General features: G+C 43.1%; 1 protein-coding gene across 6 annotated transcripts in view; it reads right to left on the bottom strand.

Annotated features, from left to right (window-relative positions):
• The window catches only part of ZNF521 (zinc finger protein 521), a 269241-nt gene that overhangs the window by 126436 nt on the left and 123044 nt on the right, over positions 1-19761 (bottom strand). The gene's annotated exons all lie outside the window — the stretch shown is intronic.

Raw genomic sequence — 19761 nt, 5'->3', positions numbered from 1 at the left:
TCTCAGGAAAGTGAATTAACCAAAGGGTATGTCTACACTATGGCTGGGAGCCTCACAGCCCAGGTGGACAGACTGGCGTTAGTGGGGCTTGAGACAGTGCTCAAAAAAATAGCAATGTGGATGTTGCAGCTTGGGCTGGATCTCTGGCTCTCAAGTCCCCGCTAGCATGAGTCTGTCTACACAGGCTGGGAGGCTCACTTCCAGCAGCAGTGTAGATATATCCTCACGTTTCTGTTTGTGCCTTTCCAACCAAAAGCCCTCCGGAAGCAATGGAAAGGGGATGAACAAATGCCTTCATTTCCCAATTAAATGAAACGCTACTTGAATGACCAAAGTCAGTCCTGAACCAGTCTGATATATTGTTCTCACAGGGATACCTTTACAAATCTTTTGTTTTTCAAAAATAAGCTGAGGCCATCGGTGACTATTTTAAGTTTCTTAATGACAGTAACAAAATGTGCCATGGTGGTTTTCAATGGAAACAACTACAGATCTCTTGGCTGTTTTTCACTTGAACCAACTTGAAAAATTTCATGCAATTTAACCAAGGTAAGGCCTTGCATGGAGAAATGAAATCACCATACACTTGAAGAACAAGTCTGGTTTTCATTCAATTTTACAAATAAAATCTGAAAGGTCTGCTGTTTAAGATGTTCCAATTATTTTTCCTATTTTATGACTGTATGTAGTGACAAGGAAATCGTCTGCCGAAATGCATTCTAAACAGATGCCATCCAAAATCTTACTATTATATGTAGGTAAGCATGAAAACACTCTACTACATCTAAATCTAGCAGAGACCTTTAAATAATGACAATCAGGATCAAAGATTTATTGTGTTGAGCTCTTCACAAGAGGCTTTTGATGCTGACATATAGAACAACATATATTGCGTAAACAACAATCACTCTTTTTTTAAAAAAACATTGTTTCCCTTTAGAACTAGTTAGAAAATATTTCTTACTCCCAGTTGGCCAACATTGTATATTGTTTATTAGCATACTCCTAGCATTATTCCTGATATGTGACTTTGTTGAAAAACCAAGACACATAAACTTAATGGCTGGTCTTTTCTCTTGTTAGCACAGTAAAACATAGTGTGTGTCAAGAATCGTCTACAAAAATTATGACTGATGAATATGATGACAGAACACACTTTCTTTCTTCTTTGAAGTCTAATGATAAAGAATAAAATCACTTGACAACAACAAAAAAATACCAGCACTTACTAGCCTCTTCAAAATGATTTGACATATTTGCAGATCCACATAGATGTTTTCTTTTATCACAAAGAAAAGAATGCTTTTGTCATTGTTGCTAGATCAAACATTGGTTCTTTTTTAGTCTCAAAGCAGCTTCTAAAATGTTACCATCAACTTTTATTAACACAGCATACACTTATCTAGAAGTGTCTAAACTTGTGTATCAATGAGTTTAGATTTTAAGAGATCAAAACCAGTCATTTTCACAATGTGCTGAACAAACATCACGAACTTATTTCCATACCTTTTATATTTCTAAACAATCATTTTTCACTGCAATCCTGTTCCCATTGTGGTCAATACGGCAAAACTGTCATGGACCTAAATGGATGTAGGAACAGGTTGTAACCGAAAAACGCATATGAGTCTCTTGGGTCCCTTCTAGACATTTGCAAGGTGGCATGGCAAAGTCTGGACAGACAGACAGAGAAAAATTTTCATTCCTCTCTCCAAACAAAGGAAAAAGCCAACAGACATTTACTGATATTTAGTAATTTCTTATTAGATCTGGTTGGAAAAAATTAGCTGAAATTAGATTTTGGTTATACAAAGAAAAAAAAATGTTCAGAGCATTTCCCCCTCCATTTTCTGACTCTCTCTATTTAGAATGAAGTAGATATAATAAGGAAAAGCAGAAAGAAATCACCATCATTTTGACCCTACAATGGCTTTTATGTATTATTGAGTAAATATTAATTTATTTATTAAAACAGACTTCTTCTAACATTTTTTTTAACTTTTGACATTTGAGGGGTAAGAGGGAGCTTTTCTTATTTGTTTGCCAACACTGACATGGTGTAGCTATCAAGAATACAACTTTTTCATTTCATCTCTTTTTATGACTGATTTTTAATGCAAGTTAATTCCTGCCTTTTCTGTTGCTTTTTTCACATTCTAGATTTTAAATAAATTTTTGTTAAGGTGTTCATTGGCCTTTCAAATATGAGCCATTTACGACGACAATTTTGTTTCTATTAATAAATATTCATTTCTCAGTTCTAACCTGAATTCGTTATTTAAAAATAAAACTTTTTTTTTTAAATCTGTGAACTTTCAGGGTAGGATTTTTAAAAGAGCTATGGTAAAACTCCCATTGACTTTTAGGAAGATGAAGGGTTAGGTCAATATTGAGTGGTTTTGAACATCCCATCCTAAAAAGTCAACTAGTTGGTGATAGAGTTGTTCAGTTTTACATGTAAGCCTCATGAAAAGCATACTAAACCACAATGCTCCAACACAAATTTAATTCAGACAAAGCTATGGAACACTAGAGTTGTGAGTTAAAATCTTGTTACCAAAATAAAGGAGAGATGTAAGGAATTCTTTTTAGGCTTCAGAAATGCAACGAGTCAATGACAAATAGCGGGCTGTACTAAAGTAGTGCTGGGCACAGGTAAAGGGTGGGGAGCAAAAGTTGCTTTGTACCACATTTCCACACCCCGACCTTGATGGGGCCAGTTCAGTATCTGGACCAACTACAGCAACCTTAAGGTTGCTCTAAACTGTGCCAGGTTGCAATTCATTCCACAACTGGGGACAACGATACATGTTGCATCAGGGTAGGATGCAGGATAAGAACATAAGAACGGCCATACTGAGTCAGACCAAAGGTCCACCTAGCCCAGTATCCTGTCTTTCGACAGTGGCCACTGCCAGATGCCCCAGAGGGAATGAACAGAACAGGTAATCACCAAGTGATTAATCCCCTGTTGCCCATTCCCAACTTCTGGCAAACAGGCTAGGGACACCATCCCTGTCCATTCTGGCTAATAGCCATTGATGGATCTATCCTCCATGAACTTATCTAGTTGTTTTTTGAACCCTGTTATAAACAAGGGTTTAGATAGTTTAGGTTCAGTTCATGAACCTCCTCATTCTAATTTTTACCATGGTTCTGGCTTCACCTTCCTACTGAACCGGCACAACTGGCTCTCAAAAGCTCTTTACAGCCCTTCAATAAAATACCCTCCTGTCAAAGACCCCAGTCCAGGGCTTAGCAGATTTGGCAGCATCTCCACATGCTGAATTTGAGTCTGATGCACAAGTAATTTTAGGTACATGGAAAATGCTTGCTCATGTCAATTCCACGTTAGGTGGCTCCCAAGTGGTACCTGAGGAGGTGGGATTGGAGTTCATGAACATGTGAATTGCAACACGGCTCTGCCAAACTTGGCATCATGCTGGTCTGTTAGGTGATGGCATAGTGGGAGGAGACCTGGGCCAGAAACGCTGCTGATGAAGCCTGAGCTCTTGTTGAATGTGCTGTCAAGATGGCAGGAGGTAGAGAACCCGCTTGCTTATAGCACATATGAATGCAGGCAGTGATCCAGGATGAAATTCTCTGTGCTGAAACCTTTCATTCTGTCTGCTACTGCCACAAAGAGTGGCATGGATTTAGGGAGCTGTTTGTTTCTCTCAATTTAGAAGACCAGTGTGCATCTAAAATCCAGCACATGAAGATGCCGCTCCTCGTATTCTTGAGCGGTTTGGGGAAGAAAAATGGCAGGAAAATAGCCTGATTACTATGAAATTATGAGACCAGCGTTGGGAGGAACGTTGGGTGGGGGAACAATTGAACTTGTTCTTAAAAAGAACACCATATACAGCAGTTCTCGTGTGTGGGCCCTGATTTCTGAGACCTTTCTAGCTGAGGTAATCTCTACCAGGAAGCTGACCTTCCAGGAGAGATACCACAGAGGGCGTGATGCCAACAGCTCAAAAGGAGGGCCCATGAGTCTCGACAGGACCACGGAGGGATAGGTTCACAAATTTAATGGTAAAGCCTCTCTAGATCCTTGAGGAAGAGAATGGACATTTCATGTGAGAAGACTGACTCACCACACGGTGGAAGGCTGATTTTGCTGCTAAATGCACTTTGATGAAATGGCTAGGCCCTGTTGTTTCAGATGGAGTAGGTTTTCCAGCATGGACTGGAGAGGTGACCGAGTTGGTGAGAGGCCTTGTTGAGAAGACCACACTGAGAAACGCTTCCATGTGGCTAGATAAGTCCTCTAGTAGATGGGTTTGAACAGGCCAGCTCCACCAGATTCAACCATGCAGCTTCCACATGGGCAAGTGGACAGCCTTGAGGTTCAGGTGGAGCAAACGGCCGTGATCTAGTGAGATCAGGTCTGGGAGGGGCATGAGCAGCAGTGTGGGTGCTACTGATAGATCCAATAGCGTGCTGAACTGGTGTTAGCGTGGCCATGCAGGGGCTATAAGAATAACCTTTGTTTTGTCTCACTTGACTTTCAGAAGGACCTTGTATACCAGAAGAATGGGGGGAAATGCATAGAACAGGAGCTTTGTCCATGGGAGTAGGAAGGCATCTGAAAGGGAGCCCAGGTTATGACCATGCAGCAAGCAAAACTGCTGACATTTCCTGTTCTGCTTGGTTGTGAACAGGCCTACCTGCGGAAACCCCCACCTCTGGAAGATGAATTTTGTTACTTGTGGTAAGAAGAGAAAGACCTGCTGAGGTGATCTGCCAGAGTGTTCCGGGCTCCTGGAATGTGGGAAGCTTTGAGGTGGATTGAATGTTTCATGCAGAAGTCCCACAGGCGAATGGCCTCTTTATTCAGGGTAGATGAGCACATTCCTTCGTCTGAGGAGGATGAGGATAAGACCTAAACTGGCAGGGGGCCTTCCTCCTCTACTTCTACATCAATCACATCATGCAGGCCTAAGTCCTGAGTGTTGGTACCGGGCGCCGTACCGAGTCCTGGTCAGGGGGCAGACGGTGTGGCGGAGGTGTCCTTCTCTTGGACACCTTGCCGTTTGTACTCGGTGAAGGTGGTCCTCGTACAGCGGGAAAACCCCACAGATTCCAAAATGGCCATTCAACCTACATGTGCCACTGTCCTCTGGGACAGGTGCCTGAGGGGCACCTGCACCAGGATCTGGTGGGATGCAGGATGGATACTGGTAACAGCCCCTTGTTTGGGTGCAGGACTCTGCCTCTGTATCCAAGCATGAGTCAGCTTGGGGAGACCCTGGAGGGTGGTATCCCTCACTTCCATCAGCTTGTGCCGAGGGTCAGGGAAACGGTGCCAGATTGAGGAAGTCTTCGCCGACATCATGAGGGTCAGTTTCCCTCTGGTCAGTACCAGAAATACTCCATATTTCTATGTGTCCACGAATTTTACTTTCATTTTTAAAAAAACAGCTAACAAATACTTTGCTTGAAGATTTACAGTGTTATTCACATCCTTCTGTGCAGTGTTCTAAGTTGTATGACTATCTGGGGTACATAGCTCTTTTTTTTTTCTTCTGTTGCCTTGCCTCATTCCTCTACATTAAAATGAACTGCATGTGCTTACTTATTTGCCAATGCTCCACCTCCTTGTCAAGTCATTCAGAATTTTAACACCTGCCTTTTTTGTACTGACATTCCCTCAGTTTTGTATTATCAGTACATTTCATCACCTTACTACTTGTTCTTTCTTCCATGCTATCGATATGCTGCATAAATTCAACAAAATCAGCCCAAATAATGATCCTTAAGGCATTCCATTATTCACATTCCTCCAACCTAAACTGCTTTAATTCACAAGTCTCCTATGTTTTCTGTATCCAAGTTAGGTTTTTTTAAAATCAAATAAAGTAGCTCTCCCTATGCCATACTTACTCACCCCACAGATTAGTCTTTTGTGCTGTACAGTTTGAAAAGCTTTTCTAAAATCCAGGTAAATTATGTTCAGGGCTTCCTCTGTCAGTGCTTGTGGTTACTTCATCAAAATAGTCCATCAAAATGTTTAGATATGATCCCTCTTTTGTGAATCTGTGCCTTCTATCCTTCATTAAATCCAAAGTTTCTAGGTGTTCCTCTATTATGTATTTGATTAGGCTTTCTAGCATCTTCCCTCGCTGTTTAAATCAAGCTTACAAACCTGTAATTTCCTGCATAATCCTTACATCCCCTGTTAAATGTCTGTTAATGGTAGTGTTTCTCGAGTCCATTGATACCTCTTCTGTTTCCAAAAAGAGACTACAAATATATCTGTTTAATGTTTCCTTTTATCTTTGGCCACTTCCATTCACAGTGTCTTCTTTCTTTGGGGAAGGTGTGTCTATTTATGACATCTGTTCCCTATCTTCACATTGGGAGCACTAAAAGATAGAATCCAGTTTACCAATATCTGTTTCTTTGATCTTCCATACCAGTTTTAGCCCCACTAGTATCTCCTTCCACTGAATATTTGTCCCCTATATACAGCATCCAAAAAGTACCTTACAACTTCTAATGCAACCTTGCTTTTATCCTCCATCATTTGTGTAGGAGTATGCAGCCTTCCTTAGTTTAACCTATATACTGTTTTAGTTCTCTCCTGCATGAAATATTCTTTACTTCATAAACCTATATGCTTCCCTCTTACCTACAACGACTTTTTCCATGTACTCGTTCATCCAACACTGGCCTGCAGTCTTTACTGTCAAGTGACTAGACCAACCTGCTCAGTCCTGTTCAATTGACTTTTAGTCCTCTTCCTCCAATAAAGGGTGAAGTTCTCCCATCGGCATAGCTAGAGTCTTCACTATGCACTACAGAGGCGCTGCTGCAACGCTGTAAGTGTAGACAAGCCTTCAGGCTCATGGGATTCAGGCTGGAAGGCTATAAAACTGCCATGTAGATGTTTGGGCTCGGGCTGGAGCCCAAGATCTGTGACCCAAACATCTGGCCCAAGCCCAAAAGTCTACACTGAAACGTTATAGCCAAGCAGCTCGAAACTTGCAGTTCAAGTCAGCTGACACAGATCAGCCATGGGTATTTTAGTGCAGTGCAGACATACCCACAGACAACAAATCATATGAGCTAAGTCTGCACACAACGTAATACCATTTGTAAGTACCAAATCCTGCAACGACATCATCTGACTTTTCATTGTATTGTTTTTATTGTTACCAGTGTGCTCGGAGCTGCACAAGACACAAAGAAACCTGGCCCCTGCTCTGAAAGGGCTTATTTATCCACTTACTTCATTCTTCATCACAGATCAGATTATTTTTGACAAGTGCCATAACTGAGGATTTATTTTCTGTCTTCCTGAATGCTTAAGCTCTCAGAGAACTAAGCATATGTTAGACAGCTTCACTGAATAGTTAGCCATTTATCTTGCTCATAGGGGCACTGTCAACATGCATTTTTTATACTGACTAATTTCCAAATATTCCAGTTGCTAATAAAGTACCCTTTAATTAACATATTCTGCTTGTTTTAAAAAACTGATTAATTATTTTATAAGAATTTTTTCAGTTTTCCTTTTGATGTTTATTGGGGTCTTAACTATACAGAGAAAAGAGTGAAAATTACTATAGATAAATAGCTATCAAATCCACAAAGTAAACAAGATGAAAAATAATATTTTCCTAACTTCTTTCTTTATAGCTACTTGTAGCTACATAACATATTCATCATCATCATGTTCCCGTTACGCCTCTGGCGTTTAGGGCAGTGACGAAGCTCCTCCACTCCTATCTGTTTCTGGCAAGTCTTTCAACGGTTCCCCAGCTGTGCCCCAGGTTTTTCAGCTGAGCTTCCACAGCTCTTCGCCATATTGTTTTTGGGCGGCCTCGTTTTCGTCTGCCTTCAGGCGTCCATCTTATTGCTACTCTGGTGATGGAATCAGTTTCCATCCGAAGCACATGACTGATCCATCTCCAGCACCTCCTGGCAATGATGGTGCTCAGATCCTCTTGGCTGCACTGTGTAAATAGATCTCGGTTTGAGATTGTTCTGGGCCAAAAGATATAGAGGATTTTTCTGAGGCAGGCTGTATGGAACGAAGACAGTTTAGACATGTCATACTTTCTCATTCCCCAGCATTCTGCACTATAAAGTAGTGTTGAAAGTACGCAGCTCTGATAAATTGTGAGTTTGGTTTTGGTGCTGTATTTTGATGACTTCCAGACTATATTTAAGCTCCTGAAGGTGTTCTTGGCTTTACTGATTTTGTTCCCGATGTCCTGCCTGGTTCCACCATCCTGGCTGATGGTACTGCCCAAGTATTGAATGTTTCTACATTGGTGAGAACATAATCCTCTATCCATATTGGGGATGGTAAGGCAATATTAAAGGTCATGATATCTGTCTTATTGCAGTTGATTTTCAGTTTAATTTGCTGGCTGAACGTATTGAGTCGAGTTGTTTTTTCTTGTATATGGTGTTGGGTATGCGATAGGAGAGCGACATCATCTGCGAAGTCCAGGTCTTCAAAGGATGAGAAGAGTGTCCATTTAATGCCACTTGGCATGACTTCTGTTGTACGCCGCATTATCCAGTTGATGGCAATGTTGAAGAGGATTGCAGGCATGACACACCCCTGATGTACTCCTGTTTTAACTTAAAAACTGAGCTCATTGTGATCAACATTGCATGTAAAGCTGAAATAGAAGCTTTTGATGATGTTGATTATACAGAAAGGAATTCCATATGCCCACAGAATGCGCCATAGGCTCGTCCTGTGAATGCTATCAAAAGCCTTCTCAAAGTCTATGAAATGTATGTGGCGTTGCCATTGCCATTCTAAACACTGTTCTGTTATGTTTCGTAGAGTGAAGATCTGGCCTGTGCATCCACACCTTTTCCAAAAACCAGCTTGCTCTTTTCGGAAAACACTATCAACTGCCTCTTATATACGCTGGACTATGATCTTACACAATACTTTGCTTGGCACAGATAAAAGTGCCAAATGGCAGAGATAAGAACCAGTTTGACCATATCATGATCAATGGCAAATGATGATGCTCACTGACAGATGTGAAAGTGAGAAGGGGTGCAGATGTTGGCAGAGACCACCAGCTTGTGACAGCTTCCATCAAGCTAAACTTGAGAAGTGTGGGTCCACCAAACAAGGGACATAGACATTATGATATTGGCAAGCTAAAGTCCCCTGAAATACAGAAAACTTTCATTCTGCAGCTAAAGAACAGGCTTCAAGCACTTGCAGACCTTGATGAAGAGAAGGAGATCAACAAGAAGTGGGACAAAGTAACAGCAATTTATAAACAGAGCAGTGAAGCCTGTCTAGGCTACAGAAAGAACAGAAGAAAGGAGTGAATTACACCCAGTACATGGAATGCCATAGAAACCAGATGAGCCCTGAAGAAAAAAGTTTTAGACACAAAATCCCAGAAAGCTAAAGGACAAATACCACGAGCAGTATACCAAGCCACACTGGGAGGTCAAACGCCTTGTGAGACCGGACAAATGGCATTATATTGATAATCTGGCAAAACAAGCAGAGGATGCAGCTGCTCATGGTGAACAAGGAACTGTCTAAAAAATGACACGGCTTATCAGTGGTAAACGGCAGACATCAACAAACACTCTCATCAGGAACAAACAAGGACACCTACTAACAACTGAAAAAGAACAAGAAATGTGCTGGACCAGGCATTTCAAAGAATTGCTGAACAGGCAGCCACCTAAAGAGGAAGCAAACATCCAGGAGGCAGAAGAAGATCTTGATATCAACACAGACACCCCAATTAAGGAAGAAATCATTCAAGCCATCAAATCCTTAAAAAATGGGAAAGCTCCTGGCAAGGATAACTTGAATGCAGAATTGTTCAAGGTAAATCCTAAATTAGCAGCATCTATCCTGGCCCCACTATTTACATCAGTCTGAGAAATGGAAAAAGTGCCAGATAAGTAGACCAATGGGGTTATAGTGAAGATACCAAACAAAGGAACTCTCAGTGATTTTAATAATTGGTGTGGTATCACACTTTTATCTGTGACAAGTAAAGTATATAACATATTGCATATAACATTTTCACACAAGTGTGACGGTGTCCCTTGAACAAGGCCTACCTTTGCTATTATGCCTAAAGAATCTTTGCTACCATTTCTGTGCTGTCTTTTGTCCTTTGCACTCTAGATCCTTGAACTCTTTGTATAATCATCTCTCTTAATGTCTCAGCTGCAAACCTGTTCTTCTCCTGTTGTCTACTGAAGCTAGATGGCTCGCAAGGTCATGTGACTTCATGCAGACAGTACCACATCTTGCAACATTTTAAAATCACAGCATCTTCCTTCAAGGTCCCTAATCCCTCAGATCTTCAGACCTTTGAACACTCAATATTAAAGTGTAGCTCTTGTCAGAAGAGTGACTCTAAAAATGACATCACGGGATTCTATATTTATTCTCTCTCAATTACTTCATTTCAGATTTGTATAGTTTACAAGTACAAATATGATTTCCCTAACTTCCAGCATGGCAAAATCAATCTGGGATCTGAAAAACAAATATGCTCTGTCTGCCTCACTATGCTGGGGTGGCTGGGGGTGGAGGGGCAGGGGAAAGAGTTGGGGTAAGCATCATATGGGACCCTGATTAATAAAACTAATAAATCCTGAGCCCTGTTTAACAACCAGAAGTCTGCCTACTATTAACATCTTCTTCCAGATCCCTGCCTTTCTGCCTTCTTACACTGGTCCTGATCTTGAAGGGTGTTGCCACTCAGGGAGTTTCCTGAGTCAGTGGGAGTTGCTGACAAGTCAATAATGCTTGGAATCGCTCAAGACTAGGCCAGCTGACGTCTGTAATAAAGATTTTGCAATCAGAATTCAGTTGATAAATTTGTTGATGATGCATGTGGCAATAAAGTACGATCTATATGGTAGATCTGAGATATGCAGGAAACCGATATATATAGCAAAAAGGTTCCATTTTTTCAGTCACTTTTTTGTTTGTGTTTGTTTCTTTTAAACTACAAGGCACTTTGAGGCAGCCATTCAATAAAGCCACTGCTCTCTCCACCCAAAATCAGCAGTTGTAGCCCAATAAAACAAACAGTTCACAAGTATTCACAGGAGAATAATCTTTTGCCATTACTTTCTATCACAAATTTTGTAACAGCCCTCAGGACTAAGACACAAAAGCAAAATTTAGGGCTCTTTCAAATGTTATACACCAGTATAACATTAAAATGTTATAAACGTTATACACCTGTGTCAAGGTTCCTTCCTCACTCTGAACTCTAGGGTACAGATGTGGGGACCTGCATGAAAGACCCCCTAAGCTTATTCTTACCAGCTTAGGTTAAAAACTTCCTCAAGGTACAAACTTTGCTTTGTCCTTGAACCCTATGCTGCCACCACCAAGCATGTTAAATAAAGAACAGGGAAAGAGCCCTCTTGGAGACGTCTTCCCCCAAAACTATCCCCCCAAGCCCTACACCCCCTTTCCTGGGAAAGGCTTGATAAAAATCCTCACCGATTTGTACAGATGAACACAGACCCAAACCCTTGGATCTTAAGAACAATGAAAAAACAATCAAGTTCTTAAAAGAAGACTTTTAATTAAAGAAAAGGTAAAAGAATTACCTCTGTAAAATCAGGATGGTAAATACCTTACAGGGTAGTCAGATTCAAAACACAGAGAACCCCTCAAGGCAAAACCTTAAGTTACAAAAACACACAAAAACAGGAATATACAGCTGAACTATTTTACCAGCCATTAAACAAAAGAAATCTAACGCATTTCTAGCTTGATTACTTGTAACTTTTTACAGGAGTTCTGAGCTGCATTCCTGATCTGTTCCCAGCAAAAGCATCACACAGACAGACAGACCCTTTGTCCCCGTCCCCCCACCTCAGCTTTGAAAGTATCTTTTCTCCCCATTGGTCATTTTGGTCAGGTGCCAGCAAGGTTATCTTAGCTTCTTAACCCTTTACAGGTGAAAGGGTTTTGCCTTTGGCCAGGAGGGATTTTAGAGCACTGTTGACAGAAAAGTGGTTATCCTTCCCTTTATATTTATGACAACCTGTATAACCTGGTGTATAACAGGGAGGCAGTGACCATGAGATGGTTGAGTTCAATACCCTGACACAAGGAAGAAAGGAGAGCAGCAGAATATGGACCCTGGACTTCAGAAAAGCAGACTGACTGCCTCGGGGATCTGATGGGCAGGATCCCCTGGGATAATAACACGAAGGGGAAAGGAGTCCAGGAGAGCTGGCTGTATTTTAAAGAATCCTTATTGAAGTTGCAGGAACAAACCATCCCGATGTGTAGAAAGAAGAGTAAATATGGCAGGCGACCAGCTTAACAGTGAAATCCTTGCTGATCTTAAACACAAAAAAGAAGCTTACAAGAAGTGGAAGATTGGACAAATGGCCAGGGAGGAGTATAAAATTATTGCTCAGGCATGCAGGAGTGCAATCAGGAAGGCCAAATCACACTTGGAGATGCAGCTAGCAAGAGATGTTAAGAGTAACAAGAAGGGTTTCTTCAGGTATGTTAGCAACAAGAAGAAAGACAAGGAAAGTGTGGGCCCCTTACTGAATGAAGGAGGCAACCTAGTGACAGAGGATGTGGAAAAAGCTAATGTACTCAATGCTTTTTTTGCCTCTGTCTTCATGAACAAGGTCAGCTCCCAGACTGCTGCACTGGGCAGCACAGCATGGGGAGGAGGTGACCAGCCCTCTGTGGAGAAAGAAGTGGTTTGGGACTATTTAGAAAAGCTGGACAAGCACAAGTCCATGGGACCGGATGCACTACATCCGAGGGTGCTAAAAGAGTTGCCAGATGTGATTGCAGAACCATTCGCATCATTGGATTCACCAAGGGCAAGTCATGCCTGACTAACCTAATTGCCTTCTATGACAAGATAACTAGCTCTGTGGATAAGGGGAAAGCAGTGAATATGTTATTCCTTGACTTTAGCAAAGCTTTTGATATGGTCTCCCACAGTATTCTTTCCAGCAAGTTAAAGAAGTATGGGCTGGATGAATGGACAAGAAGGTAGATAGGAAGCTGGCTAGATCATCGGGCTCAACGGGTAGTGATAAGTGGCTCCATGCCTAGTTGGCAGCCGGTATCAAGCGGAGTGCCCCAAGGGCTGGTCCTGGGGCCGGTTTTCTTCAATATCTTCATTAATGATCTGGAGGATGGCGTGGACTGCACCCTCAGCAAGTTTGCAGATGACACTAAACTGGGAGGAGTGGTAGATACACTGGAGGGTAGGGATAGGATACAGAGGGACCTAGACAAATTAGAGGATTGGGCCAAAAGAAATCTGGAGTACTGTGTCCAGTTTTGGGCCCCACACTACAAGGAGGATGTGGAAAAATTGGAAAGAGTCCAGTGGAGGGCAACAAAAATGATTAGGGGGCTGGAACACATGACTCACGAGGAGAGGCTGAGAGAACTGGGATTGTTTAGTCTGCAGAAGAGAAGAATTGGGGGGCGGGGATTTGATAGCTGCTTTCAACTACCTGAGAGGGGGTTCCAAAGAGGATGGATCTAGACTGTTCTCAGTGGTAGCAGATGACAGAACGAGGAATAATGGTCTCAAGTTGCAGTGAGGGAGGTTTATGTCGGATGTTAGGAAAAACTTTTTCAGTTGGAGGGTGGTGAAGCACCGGAATGGGTTAACTAGGGAGGTGGTGGAATCTCCTTCCTTAGAGGTTTTCAAGGTCAGGCTTGACAAAGCCCTGGCTGGGATGATTTAGTTGGGGTTTGGTCCTGCTTTGAGCAGGGGGTTGGACTCGATGACCTCTTGAGGTCCCTTCCAACCCTGATATTCTATGATTCTGTGATTCTATGATTCTACATTTATTTGTTTATTTCAAAACCAATAACAGTTTCCTCTGACCCTATGCAAACAGTTGCCTTTGGAAAAAAATAACACTGACACTCCTTTATAACATTCTTCTGAAAGTGGCCCTATAACCTCTCCTGGCCTTACCGATACATTTTAATCTGGATTTTTATCGATTCCAGCAGATTCTGGACTTTATCCTACAAAGGTAACAAAGTCTTACTGAATAGAACTTACACTAAAAAAAAATGCAATACTAATATAAGAATCTGAAACATGAACAGTAGGAATGCACCCCTGAGATCCCAAGCATGCAATTAGAACTGCACTGGTGAAGATCAGTGGGATTCCGTATGGATAACAAGACACACTCATGCTGATCTGTTTGCAGGATTCACATCTATGTTTAACTAACATAGCTATGCCGGCAAAATACTTAATGTAGATGCAGTCGTACCAGCAAAAAATCCTTTTGCCAGGATAACTTATTTCAGAAGAGTGTCCACCCAGGGAATTAAACCAATAGGAATATAATTATATTGGTATTGTTATGCCAGTAAATTTTCCCTGTAAACATGTCCTTAGGCTTACTCTACACTAGAAAATCATTGCCAGCATAACTATACCTGTATAGCTGTACTGGCAAACCCTCCTAGTACAGACACAGTTTATACTGGCAAAAGATACTTTGGCCAGGAGAGCTTAAAGCAGTTCCCAGGGCTGTCCCAGGGGCCAGGACAAATCAGCCTCCCTGCTAGTCTTCTTGCTGTCCACCCAGTATACCCACCCACCCCTCGCTTCCTCACCTCCCCCACTTGCCCACTTCTCTCCTCGATGCTGTCCACCTGCCCGGCTGCCGCTTGCTCCTCACCCATCTGCCCGCTGCCCACCTCCCCGCTAGTCTCCCTGCCGTCCATCCTACGCTTTCCCCCACCCTGTACGCCCAACCGTGCTTTCCTCCTCACCCCCCTCCTGCCTACCAGTCACTCACCTCCCTGCTAGTATCTCACTGTCTCTCCGGTGCCCCCCCACTCGCCGCTTTCCTCCTCACTGTTCGCCTGCCTGCTTCCTCACCCCGCTCCCGCCTATCACTCACCTCCCCATTCGCCTCCTCACACTTGTCACCCGCCTACCTCCCACCTCACGTGAATATCAGGACAAATGGCGTCTCGATCGTACATCAGTCAGGATGCAGGACAAAGGGCTAAATGTTGGGACAGCCCCAATTTTATTGAAAAGTGGGGGCCCCCAAAGCACAGGGCTTAGGGGGGTCACCCTGATTAGCCCTACTCAAGGGACGGCTCTGGCAGTTCCCTCAATTAACTATGCTCCAACAGCAAAAGGACACTTTTTGCCAGTTTACCTGTACCTATGCTACAGCTTTAGCCAATTAAGAAATGTAAAAAAAAATCACCTCCCCTACCCAACATTGTTATATCAACAAAAGTTTCCAGTGTAGATCTGAGGCCTGCTCTACACTACAAAGTTAGGATGACATAAGTCACCTTGTGTCGACCTATTTGTGCATGTGTCTACACTCATATTCGTCTCCTGCAGATGTAAGTGCCCCATTTATGACAACATAGTAAAATTTCCTTCCCGAATGGCGGAGAGCCATGGTCAGCTTACTGAGGTCAACACAGTGTGAGTGTAGACACTGCATGATCTGTGTTGACCCTAATGGTCCTCCAGCAGCTGTCCCACAATGCCCCATTCTCTACGACTGTGACCACTCTGTTCTTCGTTCCCGTGTTTGGTTAAGTGGGGAGGAAAGGAGGCATGAGAAACAGTTTGTTTATGTATACAGGAATGTCCCTTGTATCCTCAGAGGAAATCTCAATGAAAGTTTCATGGAGCTACTTTGCAATCCTCTCCCAAAGACTTCTACGGATGGCAGCCTTATTTCTTCCTCCGCGGTAGGACACTTTCTCTCGCCACACTGCAATGAGTTTGGCTGGCACCAGTAAACAGGTTAGTGACATTTGGGTCTGGGCAGCTTGGGGGTGCTCTCTGTGCCTTTGTTACCTTCTGGAGTGAGATAACAGCTAAAGCCACCCCTTTCTGTAATAAATAGTACCAATACTGAGTGCCACTGCACTATGGTCATATCCCTGAAATAAAGAACAAAATTTTATTTCATGAAACCAAAATTCCTTCCCCCACTGCCTTACTCCTGGCAGGCCATACTCACCATGGCAGAGGGTGGAGTGCAGTGCTATGCAGAGAAACTCCAAAGCTGTAATGTGAATAAGCATGTCTTAATAAAAGATTTTATGGAAGTAAGGGAAGGGAGTTTTGAAACTTAACTTTCCCTTTCTATTGTGACTATAACTCCACTAATACATCTGTCTCTTTTTATCAACAGCTGCTGTCATCGTGGCCTTGAGGGGTACCCCTCAACACCCACAGAATGTCAGACCCTGAGGAGAACAACATGTTCAGTAAGATCCTGCAAGCCCATGCTGCATCAGTCCACGAAAAAAGGGCTTGGAGGGCCAACAGGGCAGATGGCATAGAGAAGGAAAGAGCAGAGAGGAGAAAGGCCCAGGAGTCCCAACAGGAAAAGAAGTGGGAGATGCAACAGGAGATTATGGTTCTTCTCAGACAGCAAACCCAAATGCTGCAGACCCTGTTGTTGACCTACAGGTCCAAAAATCCCAGACTCTTCATCCTCTGCAGTCCTGGGAAAATTCCATGGTAGTAGCTCCACACAGCCCATCCCTACCACTCCAAGCTGGAGGACAGCAAGGAAAACCACAGCTTCACTTTGATCTGAGCAAACCATCATGTATATGTTCCACAATGCACTACATCTATGCACTGAAATGGACAGAAATGTTCGCTGCCTTTCCAATTTTAAAGTTCTGGTCCATTAATTTATGTTAAAAGTTTGTATTGCAGTCCCTGGCATTTTTTTTGCACATTGTTTTTCTGCAGTGTTTTTGCCACTCAACAGATTTCTATTTTTGGAGAATAAAACTATCTTTATTAGTTCACAATACATATTGCAGCACGCATAGCCGTATTCAAAGCATGCCATACTTGTATATGTACAGCAAGGACTATACTGTTCCTAACAGCACCAAAGCTCCAAGCCCAGAAAACAGGCAAGCACAGAACACTACAAGGGCTGACCATTACAGTGCTCTTTCAAAGCCTCCCTCAGCTGCATAGCTCTACTTTGGGCTGTTGGAATGGGCCCTTGTGTCTGGCTGTTCAAAGTCAACAGACAGCCACTCACCCTCTACCCTGGTACCAGCTTTCCTCCCTTTGCCTCACAGAGATTATGCAGGATACAACAGGCAGCTATAACCATTGGTATACTTTTCTCACTGAAGGGACAGTTTATTCACTGAGATACAATCTAGTGAATAAACACTGCCAGTGTCCCTTCAATCTCCCAAAAGCACATTCAACAACCATTGTGCATCTGCTGAGCTAGTTGTTGAATCTTTCCTTAATGCTGTTGAGGTGGCTGGTGTACAGCTTCATGAGCCAGCAGAGCTAGGGGTAGGCTGGGTGCCCCAGGATCACTATTGGCATTTCAATATCACCAAAGGTAATCTTCTAGTTGGGAAAGAATGTCCCTACTTGCAGCTTTCTGAACAGTCCTGTGTTCTTAGAGATATGAGTACCATGCACCTTCCCTAACCAGTCCACATTGATATTGCTGAAGAATCCCTGGTGATCCACCAACACTTGCATAACCATAGAAAAGTTTCAGAGCAACAGCCGTGTTAGTCTGTATTCGCAAAAGGAAAAGGAGGACTTGTGGCACCTTAGAGACTAACCAATTTATCTGAGCATAAGCTTTCGTGAGTTACAGCTCACTTCATCGGATGCATACTGTGGAAAATACAGAAGATGTTTGTTTTTATACACACAAATCATGAAAAAATGGGTGTTTATCACTACAAAAGGTTTTCTCTCCCCCCACCCCACTCTCCTGCTGGTAATAGCTTATGTAAAGTGATCACTCTCCTTACAATGTGTATGATAATCAAGGTGGGCCACTTCCAGCACAAATCCAGGTTTTCTCCCTCCCCCCCCGCAACACATACCCACAAACCCACTCTCCTGTTGGTAATAGTAGAAAATTACCAACAGGAGGGTGTGTGTGTGTGTGTGTGTGTGGGGCGGGGGGACGGGGAGGGTAGCTCACGAAAGCTTATGCTCAAATAAATTGATTAGTTTCTAAGGTGCCACAAGTACTCCTTTTCTTATAACCATAGAAAAGTCGCTCTTTCGGTTGACATACTCTGTGGCAAGGTGGGCTGGTGCCAGAACAGGGATACGTTTACCCAGTGATGAGCTGGCAAAAGCTGAAGAACTGGTTCCTTCAGTCGCTCCGGGTCTTCGGCAGCACTGAAGGACCCGCCGCTAAAGTGCCACTGAAGACCCGGAGAGAGTGAAGAACCCGCTGCCGAAGTCCCGAAGTGCCGCCAGGTGAGTAAAAATTAAAAAGGGATTCTCAGGGGCGCCTCCCCAGCCGAGAGCTCAGGCGGGCCAGACAGGACGGTCCCACGGGCCGGATGTGGCCCGCGGGCCGGGGTTTGCCCACCCCTTTAACAACTGGTTCTAAATCGGCTTCAAAATTTAACAACCAGTTCGCGCAAACCGGTGCGAACCAGCTCCAGCTCACCACTGTGTGTACCATCTATCTCCCCATCGCAACTCAGGAAACCCATTGCTGCAAATCCATCCACTACGTGACCCAATGGTCACAGTCCTGTGTAGCAGGAGATGATTTAGGGCCCTACACACTTGTGTGGCAACAGCCCCCACTGTGGATTTTCCAACTCCAAAATGATTTCCTACTGACCAGTAGCAATCCAGGGTTGCAAGCGTCCACAGTGAGATCACCACTCATTTTTCCACTGTCAATGCACCACTCATTCTGGTATGCCTGTGCTGGCAGGCTGGGGTGAGCTCAGCTCACAGATTCAGAAGTGTGGCCATTTGTATCCAAAAGTTCTGCAGCCACTGGTCATTGTCGCAAACCTGCATTACAGTTCAACCCCACAAATGCTCGTTTCTTGGGCCTAGAAACAGTGCTCCACCATCTGCAGCTGTTCCATGAATGCCACTAATAATCTTGAATTGTTTTTCACTGTGTCCCTCAGCACTCTGTCCTCCAAGAAATTGTCATGTCCCCGTTGTTGTAGTACTTCCTATGGGTCTGCAAATACAGGAGAATCGTGCATCCTATATTTGCAGCATTCAGAAAAATAGTACACACATCTGTGGGCTCCATGCTTCTGTCAGAAGAGGTGGAGACTGATAAGTGCTGCGCAGGTTTTTAAATAAAGACGTGAAAATATGAGTTATGGATTTCATTATGGAATGGAGAAAGTTGCAAGCTGAGAACTTGACCTCTAGCTCCCAGAGATCCCTGCATACCTCATTTCTACCCAAAATGCATTGCAAAAATCCCCCAAAAGGCATGGCATCTGACGGCAGCACCTGGCACGTTATGATACCTAACTGTGGTGCACTGTAATCTGCATCAACACAAACACTCCTGGTGGGTATGTGCACCACCGGCACAAGCAGCCAAGTATGCACATGCTTGAGCAATGTACAAATTTCAGGAGCTATATGCCGACATAACTTGCATGGACCAAAATCTGTTACAGACATGGCTTAAGTCTCAACAGGTAAAGGCAAAGCTACAAAGCTTTCTGCTGAATTAGGAGTTCTCCCATTATGTGCTTCATTAACTTAAGTATGACAACATTTTAAGGAGGGGCAACAGAAGCAATAATACCTAGCACTTATACATGCTTTTCATCTTCCAAGTACTTTCAAACATTTATGCTAATTAAGCTTCCCAACACCCTTTTGAGATAAATATGTTTTAGCCCTGTTTTACTGATGAGGAAATTGATACAGAGAGGTTAAAGTGATTTGCCCAAGTCAACAAAGAAATCAAAGTCAGAACTAGGACTGAGTT

Source organism: Lepidochelys kempii, chromosome 2 (assembly GCF_965140285.1).
Source record: "Lepidochelys kempii isolate rLepKem1 chromosome 2, rLepKem1.hap1, whole genome shotgun sequence".
Lineage (NCBI taxonomy): Eukaryota > Metazoa > Chordata > Testudines > Cheloniidae > Lepidochelys > Lepidochelys kempii.
The sequence above is the reverse complement of the archived record's forward strand: the minus strand, read 5'-3'. Positions and strand labels throughout refer to the sequence as shown.